Genomic DNA, 13,398 nt, shown 5'->3' with positions numbered 1-13,398 from the left:
CCCACCCCTTGAGCATTAACTTGTCAATTCAGGGAAATATCACAGGCAGGTGACTGGTTCCCCCACACAATTCCCCTTTGTTTCAGCCAAATGGTGGGATCCAGAAGCTTCGGGGGGGGTGGAGGGGAGGTGGAATCAAGCCCTAAATTATTGTGATGGAGGACCCATGCCCCATTAGCCCACGGGTTGTTAAGTTACCAGTTACAACTTATTGTATTCCAGTCTGAATATTCATTATTTCTGTGTCTTTCTCACTAAACAGACTGTTACTTATGGAACAAATACCCACATGTCCTCTCCTCCTCCACCTGATCTTCTTTTTCCCTTTATTCATTCACAGAATAAGGGGTGTCACTGGCCAGGCAGCATTTATTGCTCATTCCTAATTGCCCAGAGGGCAGTTAAGAGTCAACAACATTGACTGTGTTTCTGGAGTCACGTGTAGACCAGAACAGGTAAGGATGGCAGTTTCCTTCCCTAAAGGACATTAGTGAACCAGATGGGCTTCTCCCCCCAACAATCCACAATGAATTCATGGCCATCATTCGATTTTTAATTCCAGATATTTATTGAATTCAAACCCAAGTCCCTAGATCATTATCTGGATCTCTGGATTACAGCCCAGCGATAATGCCACCAGGCCATCCTCCCCTCTTGGACCCTTCCACTTCTTCTGTAAAGATTCGGTTGCTATTTTTCCCCAGTTTTGTTTTCTTTGCTCTCCTTAAGCTTAATCTCCTTTCTCTCCCTATTCTCTTCATCTCCCCAGCTCTCATTTCCACATTCTCTCACTCCCATTGTTGTCCAAATGCTAACTCCCTCTTTTCTCACACTCCCTCCTTTGTTACACTGCATTCCTCTTCCCTTGGCTGTCCTTTGCCTCTCGCAGCCAGTCTTGGCTTTTCCAGGTTGCTGGGTTTGTGTAGAGACAACTGATATCAGGACAATTATGACTGTTTTGTAAAGCCCCAGTCTGACAGACCTATTATTATGCAGCTTTTAAAAACAGATCATTATTGACTCTTCTGACTTAAAATGCAAGCAAAAAATCTCTAAGGAAAGAAATTAGTCTATTGTCAGTATCAAAACAAGGTGGCATTTCATGTCTGAGTTCTCATTTAAGTTCTATCTGGTATGCTCTGGCATTTAAAGCTGCAAAACACTCAGTCAGGATGTAGCAGACACTACGAAGTTCTTGATAATGGATAAGAATGCTGAGGAGGCTCCCTTGTAAAAATATGAGAACATCAATTTGTTCAGTCAGATGTAAATAGTTTAGTAATGAGTCAGAGTTAAAGAATATAAACGTTTCACCCCAGTGATGTAAGTGACAGCATTATTAACAGCTAGATTACTTACATAGATCAAACACTTTTTGCTGTTAGGTAACATTTTCATTTGGTGGTATGTTATTATTGAATTCCCACGTCACTATGGAAACAGAGTACTTAATCACTTAGCTCCGTGGGTTGACTGAAGGAAAGTTCTGAATTGCACTCAGATGAGCTCCCTTAGTACACAATTGTTGGCAAATGTCAAATAGAGGTCAGCCATAAGAGTACAACTGACGATCAAACACAGTTGGTCACCAAACAACATTGTGCTTACAATTGAAAAATATAAGCTGCATAAAGTAATCATAACATTTTTCAAAATCTATTCCAGGTATATTGTGTATGGAATGTAACCAGAAAAGCAATAGCCTGGGCATGAGGTAAATCACCCATCATGATCTGGGGGTGTGCCTTAGGATTCAGTGGTGGTATCCCCACCTCTGGGCTGGAGGTCCCATCTGTCCCAGAAGTGTCTCTGAACAAAAAAAAATTACAGTATGATCTGACAAAGGGGGAAGAGCTCTCTTCATGTTAGTCCAGCTTCTCTCACTGTCACTCAGTAATTTGCCCCTGATTGCCTGGTGGTATCGACCATATACGTGAATAGGAAGGGAAAACAGGGATACAGATCCTGTAAGTGAAGACAGTTTTAGTATGGAAAAGACAAAATGTGTCAGCACAGGCTTGGGATGGGCTGAAGGGCCTGTTTCTGTGCTGTGTTGTTCTTTGTTCTATACCAGTTCTTAGTCAGGAGAGAATAAGAGAATGGTCCCTCTTTTTTTTGCACAGCCCAGTTGATTTTGTTTTAATAAGAACGAAAGAACCGTAGATGCAGGAAATCAGAAACTAAAACAGAAATTCTTGGACAAGCTCGCCAGGTCTGGCAGCATCTGTGGAGAGAAATCAGAATTAATGTTTCGGGGCCAGTGACCCTTTCTCAAAACCTTCATCCTTTAATAATTTGGTTGTCAATTCAGTAAACTAGTTAGCTCATTTGTCCATTGGACCAAAATTATGGTGTTGATTTTTACATTGAATGAGAGCAATAAACACCATTGGTCGATAATAAAATGTGAGGCTGGATGAACACAGCAGGCCAAGCAGCATCTCAGGAGCACAAAAGCTGACGTTTCGGGCCTAGACCCTTCATCAGAGCTTTTGTGCTCCTGAGATGCTGCTTGGCCTGCTGTGTTCATCCAGCCTCACATTTTATTATCTTGGAATTCTCCAGCATCTGCAGTTCCCATTATCTCTGACACCATTGGTCAGATGGGTGTTAAGGGTCACTTATTGGGGTTATTCTTCAATCAGATTGAACCTCATGAGCTCTTTTTACCAAGTTTCCATGTCTCTAAATCAGTTGGCAAAGATTAGTCACTCAGCTAGTTCACAGTGAAGTACAGGCCAGTTTTAAAAAAAGACCACGGGTGTAACAGGAAGGTCAGGATATAGAAGCAGCAGTCTTGTACAGTTCCAGGTTGTGATCGTCTTCAGCTTTCTCCATGGCCATCTGGGAAACAAAAACTTCAACTATGCTTCAGTTTCTTCAAATGCGGACTGAAAAGAACTCTCAAACGGGAGTCGCAAATGATACACTCCTTTCCCAGCTTTCTGCACTTCAATAATTCTGAAATTATGAGCAGAAGTAGGCCATTCAATTCCTTAAGCTAGTGCTGCCATTCAGCTGCTTGTTGTAAATCTTGTGATAGGGGCTGCGCTGTCGTATTGTTAATTTCTTCAAGACGCAGCAGACCACAGTGAATCAAGAGTCACTTCCTCCTTCCCTCCCGCAAAGGTTCCTACAATGTGATTCTGGCAGTCTACATTACTTAACTGTTCCAATGTTTTGTCTGGGAGTCATTGCGTATGTGCATGCTGTCCTCAGACTGCTTAAGTTGTGTGCCAAAGCTGGATGGTCAGAGAATAGCCATTCTTTTCCAGTAGGCATCTCCTATTTCTAATGGTGGCTCAAATGACAATGGTATGCTGGATTAGCACAGAATAGAAGTATCATGGCTACTGCCAGGATGGAGGCAATATCTGGATAATAGGCTGCGTATAGTTGCATAACAGCTGAACAATGGTAAACTGCTATGCTTTCTGGTTGTTGTACTTCTCTGAATCTCTTTATTTTTATTCATTCATGGAGTAGCAATTGAAAAGAGTTCAGCCAGGTGGACCTTATTAGAATATGAGTTGCCTGATTGGGCTGTTAATCTGGCCCAATCAGGGAGCCCTGGATGACAGATAAGAACAGAAGTGCTCGAGGTTCTGCTCACTCTGAGAGCTGGCTTTGAGGGAGCTGGATCAGTGTTAAGGACTAGTTCCATGTATATTTAGTAAAGCCTTTGGCAAGGTTCTGCATGGGTGACTAATTAAAGTTAGATCACTTGGAATTCATGGTGAGCTTTCCAATTGGATACAAAATAGGCTTGGCGGTGGGAGACAGAAGTTGGTAGTGGAGGGTTATTTCTCAGACTGGAGGCCTGTGACTAGTGGTGTTCCACTGGGTCCACTTTTGATTGTCATTTATATAAACAATTGGGATAAAAATATAGGAGGTACGGTCTGTAAGTTTGCGGAAGACACCAGGTTTGGTATAATGGGCAGTGAAGAAGGATATTTCAGATTACCAAAAGATCTTGATCAATTGGCTGAGTGGGCTGATGGATGGCAGATAGAGTTTAATTGGCGTAAATGAAAGGTATTGTATTTTGGTACAACAAACAAGGCAGAACTTGTAATTTTACAATTAATGGCAGGGCCCTGGGTAGTGTCGTAGAACAGAGACATAGGGGTTTGGGTACATAATTCTCTGAAATTTTTGTCAAAAGTAGGCAGGGTGTTTAAGAATTAACTTAGCATGCTTGTGTTCATTGCTTAGATCTTTGAGTATAGGAGCTGGGACATCACGTTGAGGTTGTACAGAACGTTGGCGTGGCCTCTTCTGGAGTACTGTGTTCAGTTCTGGTCGTCCTCCTACAGGAAAGATATTATTAAACTGGAGAGGGTTTAGAAAAGACTTCCCAGGATATTGTCGGGAATGGAGGGTTTGCATTATGAAAGATAGGCTTAGATAGGCTGGGACTTTTTTTCCACTGTAGTATAGAAGGTTGAAGGTTTATAAAATCATGAGGGGCATTGTTAAGGTGAAAGCAAGGGTCTTTTCTCTGGGGTGAGGGAGTTTAAAAGTAGGGGTGTATTTTTAAGATGAGAGAAGAAAAATTTATAAAAGACTCGAGGAGCAACTTTTTCTTACAGTGTAGTTAGTGTACAGAATGATCTGCCAGAGGAAATGGTGGATGCAGGTGCAGTCATAACATTTAAAAGATATTTGGATCAGTTCATGAATAGAACAGGTTTGGAGGGATATGGGCCAAATGCAGGCAAGTGGGACTAGTTTAGTTTAGGGAGCATGGGCTAGTTGGACCAAAGGGGCTATTTCCATGCTGTATTACTCCTTATGATTTTTGTTACCCGAAACCATTTGTGCATTTAGCACTTTTCCAAGTGCAGTGCGGTAGTGGTTAAAGCAGTGCGAAAAGATTTATACAGAGAAAATCCTTTTTAATATGGTAGCTAAATTTTCATTGGTCTAATCAAAGCGGGAACTCCCAATGATCAGTTTGGTGTATCGCACTCCTGTTTGGAAAGCCCCAGTAAAGCCCTGTATACCTGTACCAAAACAGGTTTTGCTCTCCTTTTATTTGGAGGCGTTTGGTAGCTGAATTTTAATTAGCCTAATAGGCTCAGGAGGTCATGACACTCACCTGGTGTATCATTCTCTACATCGGAGAGTTCCAGCAGGACTCCATAAAAAAACATCTTGCAACATGCACATGCACATGTATACAGTCACATGTGCACACATTTACCATAGATGTCTGATTGTTTACATACTGTGACTGGAACAGGTTTTCTTGTTAAGTATTTAAAAAAATGGAAGGAAGATTTATTTATTTACTTACTTACTTGCTCAACTTATAAAAATAATTTTTAAAATTCTCCAACCCTTCCAACATAAATTCAAAAGTTCACAGGCATACAGAGATACACCTGCCACCCACACACTAAATTGTTTGAGTCCAATGAGGCACAAATTCAATAGTTTGATGTCTTGAATGTGTCCAAAGGTCATTTCAGGTTCTGCGTCAATAAGATTAAAAGGAAAATGTCTATCATTGTTTCGAGAACCAGCAATTGCTGGGTTGGTTTTTTTCTCTGTCTCCTTTAAGGCACTGCCTGTGGCATGGATCTTATCAAAATATCAAGCAGGGCATAATCTTGTATGATGCCTGCAGAGAGAAGCCCATTCAATATCTGAGGGTCACAGGACCCGAAACGTTAACTCTATTTTCTCCTCCACAGATGCTGCTAGATCTGCTGAGCTTTTCCAGCGACCAAGTTTTTGTCCCATTCAATATCTGCCTTCTTATGACTGACCTGAAGACAAGACTGTTTTCTTGAAACAAAAGGAGGGCTCATTTGCAAATTGCATGGTCCCTCAGAAACTGGCCATAGGAACAAGAGTAGGCCATTCAGTCCAGATAAGTGTGAGGTGATGCACTTGGACAAGGCAAACAAGATGAAGAAATACATGATGAATGGTTGGACCCTGGGAAGCACCAAGGATCAGAAGGACCTGGATTTGAATGTCCATTGGCCCCTCAGGGTTTCAGGACAGGTGGATAAAGTGGTTAAGAAGGCATATGTGATACTTGCCTTTATCAGCTGAGGCACAGAGGTGAAGAGCAGCGAGGTTATGCTGGAACTGTATAAAATGTTGGTTGGGCCACAGCTGGAGTATTGTGTGCAGTTCTGGAGCATCAAGGAAGGGATGTGACAGCACTGGAGAGGGTGTAGATGCGATTTGCCATGTTATTGCCTGGACTGGAAAGTTTAGATATGAAGAGGGATTCGTCAGATTGGAGTTATTTAGCTTTGAACAGAGGAGTTTGAGGGGACATGATATTGAAATGTATCAATTATCACACGGTGTTCACGCTGGCTAGGTGGGCTAACTATGGTAAATGTAGGGATTACAGGATAGGCTCTTCAGAGGGTCAGTGTAGCCTTGATGAGCCAAATGGCCTCTGTCTGCACTCTGTAGATCATCAGGTCCTGGAGATTTATCAGTCTTAATTCCCATTAATTTTCTCCAGTGCAATCTTCTTACTAATGCTAATTTCCTTCCCCTCCTCATTCTGCCTAGTTTCTTGGATCTCTAGTTCTGGGCAATTTCTGGTATCTTTGATAATGGACTAGCTTCACTCCCTGCGAGACAACAATTTGAGTTCAGCAGACACATTGCATAATGTCTTCCAACATTGCTTCCGAAAGTTGCTTCACATACACGAGACTGTTGCTATCTCCAATCTGAATTGCAAAACCGCCATCTGGTTCTCTCCAGCATGTTAACAAGAGCTTCCAAGGAACTTAACAAGTATGTGGAAGTGAACGGATTGTCAGTTCTCTCCCCAGCGCTCACTTTCAAAACAGCAGTGTGCTCTGGAGGCATTGGAATGTTTAACAGGCCATCCCAGAGGGCTGTTTTCAATGCATTCTTGCATTCAACATGGATAATTGCAAATCAACCCCAACCTTTCAACTCAAAGTTTCGCTGTTTTGCTTTTAAACAATCAATATTGGACATCGAGTCACCGAGTCAAGAGGTATACAGCAAGGGAACAGGCCCTATGGCCCAACTTTCCCATGCCGACCATCTTAAACTGAACTAGTCCCATTTGCTTGCAATGAGGCCATATCCATGAATCTGTCCAAACATCTTTTAAAGGTAGTGAATATACCCATGACTTCCTCTGACAGCTTCTTCCATGTACTTGCTACCCTTTGTGTGGAAAAGATGCCCCTCAAGCCCCTTTTACATCTTTACCCCTCTTCACCTTAAACCAATGCCCTCTAGTGTTGAACACCCTTACCCGAGGAAAAAGACCTTGGCTATTCATCTTATCTGTGCCCCTTGTGATTTTATAAACTGGTATAAGATCACCCCTCAGCCTCCTATGCTCCAAGGAAAATAGTCCCAACCTGTCCTTATCACTCAAACCCTCCAGTCTCAGTAACATCTTTGTAGATCTATTTTGCACCCCTTCTAGTTTAATGATATTCTTCCTGTAGCAGGGTGATGAAAATTGTATGCAGTACTCCAAATGTGCCTTACCAATGTCTTGAACAACTATAATGTGACTCCCACTCTTGTACTCGGTGCTCTGACCAATGAAGGAAAGCGTGCCAAACATTTGGTTCACCATCTTGTCTACCTGTGATGCCACCTTCAAGGAACTATGTAACTGCACCCCTAAGTCTTACTGTTTGACCACACATCCCAGAGCCCTACCATTAACTGTATAAGCCCTGACCTGGTTTCTCTGACAAAACTGCAATAGCCTGCGTTTATCTGCATTAAACTCCATTTGCCATTCCTTTGCCCACTGACCCTGTTGATCAAGATTCTATTGTATACTTACATAACCTTCTCTTCACTGTCCAGTTTACCACCAATTTTGGTGTCATCTGCATACTTGCTGACCATGCTCCCTATATTATCATCCAAATTGTTTATATAAATGGTTAACAACAGTGGACCAACACCAATCCTTGCATCACATCCCTGGCCACAGATCTCCAGCCTGAAAAACAACCCTGTACTGCCATGCTCTGTCTACTATCATCAAGCCAATTTTGGTATGCAACTGGCCTGCTCTCCCTGGATCCTGGATCTAGCTTTGTGTGTTCATCTCCCGTGTGGAACCTTGTCTTTGGCCTTGCTAAAGTCCATGTAGACAACATCTACCACATTGCCTTCATCTATCTTCTTTGTCATCTCTTCAAAAAACTCATTCAGATTTGTGAGATATGACATCCCACGCTGAAAGCCATGCTGACTATCCCTAATCAGTCCTTCCCTTTCCAAATGCTTGTAGACATATTTAATTTTCCAATACCCATGGCAGTTTATTTGGATAAAGTGGCCAAAACATACAGCAAGATTGAAAACAGTGTAGAGAAAAAGGAAATCTTTAACTAATACAACTCTGTAATGTACTCAAATTCTAGGTGTCTCAAGGTGTTTTCATAGCCAATTAAATAATTTTGAAGTGCAATTTTCCCTGTATTCTAGGAAACATAACAACCAATTTGCATATAGCAAAGTCCCAGAAACAGCAATGAAATAATAAACAGATAGCACATTTATATTTACCTAAGGGTACAAACCACATCTTGGTTTCATTCAAAGATTGACACACCCCCAACAATGGAGTACTTCCTCTTTACTGCTCCTATGGTGACATCCAAATTATACTCTAATGCTTGGAGTTAGATTTGAAGCCAGAATCTTCTCCCCTCCTCTGGTGGGGATTGATTCTCATCCTATGGCTGATGTAGCATGGAGTGAATAAAGTTAGGAGGCCAGAGGAATCATGGGAAACTGAGGCTGGGCCTTCAAATAGGCTGAAATATCTACCGTCATGGATGGTTGGCATACCACAGAAATTCTGGGAGTGATTACATAAGCGAAGGCAAACAGATTAGTTTTGTGGGACACCAATGAGGCTTAAAGGACTGAACTGTGAGGAAGTAAACAGACAAAAATATTTGATAGCATCTTTAAAGTTCAAGGACAACAGAAGCTGGCAACAGAATTCAACCTAGTGGTGAAACTTATTAGGGGAGCAATTCTGATTGTAAATGACAGGTAGCAATGACTCAGCAGTGCACTGTCAATCTCTCCTGATTTTTATTTCTATTAAAGTCAGTGCTGCCAATTTACAACATAGAATCAACTCAAAAATTACCCCCTTCCTGTGTTGCTTTCAGTTTTGCTTCTGAATGACTGGCTGGTTTTAATTGGGATGAAGCTATCAATGGAGAAGCAAAACAGTCAGTTCAATTTGTGGGCAGGTTTTTTCTTATTGATTCTTATGTCTTTGAGTTTACTATTGCAGCCAGTTAGTAGTCTGAGCACAGATAATGGGCTCTTTCATACTGTCTTTGTAAAGCAGTGCTCTTCCATAACCCTGCATGCCTGTTAATGCCAGGAACCACTGGTAGGGTTGACAGAATGCGTGAAGGTAGAAAAAAAAATTAACTTCTTAGGTCACTGACCATTCATCAGATTCCCTCAGAACCAAGTGCAGCATGTCCACCCTTCTCATTGCCCTGCAGTTTCCATGCCAATCTTGTAAACCCATGAAATAAACAGTGGGGCCACAGAATCCTGTGCCCGTGTATTTCCCTCCACTTCACTTGACAAAGGAGCAGTGCAACGAAAGCCTGTGATTTCAAATAAACTTGTTGGGCTATAACCTGGTGTCACGTGACCTTTGTCACAACTATGGGTTACCAGAATTGCAAACTCGTGCTTAATTATCTCTCAAGAATGCGATTGAGTTTGTGATGAGGGTGCACTTCAGAGGTAACAAATGGGTAAGGTAAGAGGTGTCACTGGACTCTGTGAATATTTGTGTAACTATGAGTACAATAACATGAGAGGAGTTCCACTAAGCTAGATACAAGCGTCCAATCTGACTGGACTAATTCCAGATCAAATCACTGTTAAACCTTGGCTCAAGCATTGCCATGTACTAGCTTAGAGGATGTGTGTGAGTTGGAAGTGGATTATAACTCAGCTCATGTCATTCTGATTCAGTTGGTATCTCTTGTGTTTGTAAACTAGGTAGATCATGCCCTTCCTTACTCCTTTCAGGGACTGCATGTAGTCTGTACTGGCAAAGTGCAGAATTTAAGTAGTGCTGCATTGCCTCAGGTGCTGTACTTCAGTTTAAAATAAAATGTGTGCGGTGCTTCAAATAGGTGTAAATGTTCTCATACGCACTAGTTTAAAAAAATCCCCACAAATTGTTCTTCATGCTGACTTGGTGAACAGTCTTCCATTGTCGAAGCAGATCCTTTGGGGCCATAGTGTCTCATCTCTGTCAGGGACCCAGGTTCGATCCCACCCTTGGGTGACTGTCTGTGTGGAGATTACACACTCTCTTTTTTGCCCTTAATTGTTCACAGGTTGAAGACCAGGCCAGGCCAACATTTATTGCCCATCCCTAATTGCCCAGAGGGCAGTTCAGTGTCAATCAGATTGCTGTGGGTCTGGAGTCACATGTAGGCCAGATCAGGAAAGGATAGCAGTTTCCCTCCCTAAAAACCGTTAGCGAACCAGATGGGTTTTTCCTGACAATCAACAATGGGTTCATGGTCATCATTAGATTCTTAATTCCAGATATTTATTGAATTCAAATTATACCATCTGCCGTGGCGGGATTGGAACTCAGGTCCCCAGAATGTTATCTGGGTCTCTGGATTAACAGTCCAGTGATAATACCATTAGGCTGTTGCATCCCTATTACGTGTCTGCCTGGGTTTCTTCTGGATGCCATAGGGAACGCAGGGATAGGGCCAGGGGAAAGTCTGGGTGGAATGCTCTTTGGAGGATCAGCATGGACTTCAGTGGGCCGAATGGTCTACTTCTACACTGTAGGGATTGTTTAATTCTATAAATTTTATTCTCACCGGTGTTTGTAGAAGTATTTTGTTTCAGTGTTCGACCACAAATAGACTTTACCATGCATAATCTTATATAAATAAAGGTTTTGTTTTTACATAGTATCTTCAACAAAAAATATCCCAAGTCACTTCAGAGGAACATCATAAAGTAAAGTATGACACCAAGCAACCAATAGAGTTTAGATGAGGTGACCAAAAGTTTGGTCAGAATGGTAGATGTATTGAAGTGTGTTAAACCAAGAAAAACAAGATTGAGAGGTAAAGAGATGTAGAAGGAGAACTCCAGGGACTTGGTGTGTATTAATTAATAGTGTTTATAACAGTTTCAAGTTTAAGCAGGATAAAATGTGAGACAATAGCCAGAATGCATTGAATTAGAGGTGTCTCCAGGTAATAAGGGCATAAATGAAAGCATTAGCGGCAGATGAGCTGATATGGGCCAGAGCCAAGTGGTTTATTCAAGGCAGAAATAGATGTTTATGGTGATGGCATAAATATGACGTTGGAAACTCATTTTAGGGTCAAATGTGATACTAAGCTTGTGAACAGACTGTGTTAATCTTGGGCTTTTGTGAGGCGTGAGATGCTGCCAATATCTAAGGAGCAGATGACTTCAGTCTTCCCAATATTTAATCAGAGGATATTTCTGTTCATCCAATGCAGGATTGCACAAGCGGTTTGATAACTTGGCAACAGTGGAGGAGATAAGAGAGGTGATGGCGAGTTAGAGATTGAAATCAGGAGTCTACGTGTGAAAGCCAGTGCCCTGCCTTCAGATTTTCCCAAGAGCCAGCCTGTTGATGAGAAATGGGAAGAGATCTGAGCGGCACAGATATTTGAATTAAGTGATACCGGTGAAACATAAATTGCATAAAAGAGTTAGTGACTCACTCGTTGTGCAGTTTTTGAAGGTGATGATGCCCCATGACATTGCTACTCTTGCCATTCTTTGGGATATGGCAACATAGTGATGTTGAACAAACGATCCAATGACACAAGTTCAAATTCCATCAAGCTATCTTGCAAATTTAAATTCAATTAAACAAAGGTAAAAACCATGTCAGTTAAAATGACAATGAACTTAGGTGGACCGTCACAAAAATCCATCTGATTACTGAAGACTTCTGGTTAAGGAAATCCAGTATACTTATCCTTTCTGACTTTAGGTTGGCTATGGAATCCCTACAGTGTGGCAGAGACAGTTCAGCCCATTGAATCCACACTAACCCTCTGAAGACCCACCCAGGTTGTGTCCCTGCATTTCCTATGGCCAGTGCACCAAACTATACATCTTTGGGGTGTTTTAGGAAACCCATGCAGACCAAATGTGCAAACTCCAAACAGTCAGTCACCTGAAGGTGGCATTGAACCTAGGTCCCTGGCACGGCAAGGTAGTAGTGCTAACCACTGAGTCAGCCAATAGCACTTCACAGCTTAAGAATAAGCCTTGCAAAGTTCGCTCCATTGTATTCAAGGAGGCAGCTTGGCACCAGTTCCTCCAGGGCAATAAGAGCTCCATTGTTGGTGTCATTCTCATCCCAAGAATGAATGAAAGAAAGGCATGGAGATACAGCCAAAAGAACTATGCTGAGTTAGTGCAGCGCATTCTGTTAATTAGGATATAGAGTTTTGGTGAGACTACACCTACAGTACGGTGTGCAGTTTTGCTCACCACATTTGAAAAAGGACACACATGCATTGGAAGAGGCATGGTGAAGGTAGGTCTATGGGATGAGGGGCTTTCCAATGAGCAAATTGGGCCTGCATTCTCTGGAGTTTAAAGATGAGATTACTTCATTGAATTGCCCAAGATTCTGAAGGGATTTGGTACTGGGAGATAGATTTCCTGAACAGTGGAAACAAAACGCAGAGGCACAGTCTTGGGATTAGGGATGAATGATTTAGAAATGAGGTGAGGAGACATGTCTTCATGCGAAGCATTGTGGATCGTTGGAATTCCCGACCTAGGAGGAGGACAGAGATTTTTTTTGGTTTCTCAGGGAATCAAGGGAATGGAGTATAGGCAGTAATGTGGAGTTGAAGCAACAAGTGTATTAAATAATAGAGGAAGCTTCATGGACCACCTACTCCTGTCACTGTTATAACATTACAGGCTGCTGCCAGAGCGCATTGGTTTTCAAGGGAGTGGGCAGTGAGTTCAGCAGCTGATCAATCGATCAAATGAGCTTGCATCATCCCGGATGGTGTTGAACTTAGTGAGAATGTTATTGTGGCTGCACCTATCTAGATGAAAGGTGAATTTTTTGGTGGCTCAGTGGTTCGCACTGCTGCCTCACAGCACCAGGGACCTGGGTTCAATTCCACCCCCAAGCAACTGTCTGTGTGGAGTTTGCGCATTGTCCCTGTGTCTACATGGGATTCCTGTGGGTGCTCTGGTTTCCTCCCATAGTCCAAAGATATGCAGGTTAGGTGGATTGGCCATGCTAGATTGCTAAAGTGTTGAGGGATGTGTAGATTAGGTTGGTTATGAAGGATGGGTCTGGGTGGGATGCTCTGAAGGGCA

Source organism: Stegostoma tigrinum, chromosome 10 (assembly GCF_030684315.1).
Source record: "Stegostoma tigrinum isolate sSteTig4 chromosome 10, sSteTig4.hap1, whole genome shotgun sequence".
NCBI lineage: Eukaryota > Metazoa > Chordata > Chondrichthyes > Orectolobiformes > Stegostomatidae > Stegostoma > Stegostoma tigrinum.
Note: the sequence above shows the minus strand (reverse complement) of the source record.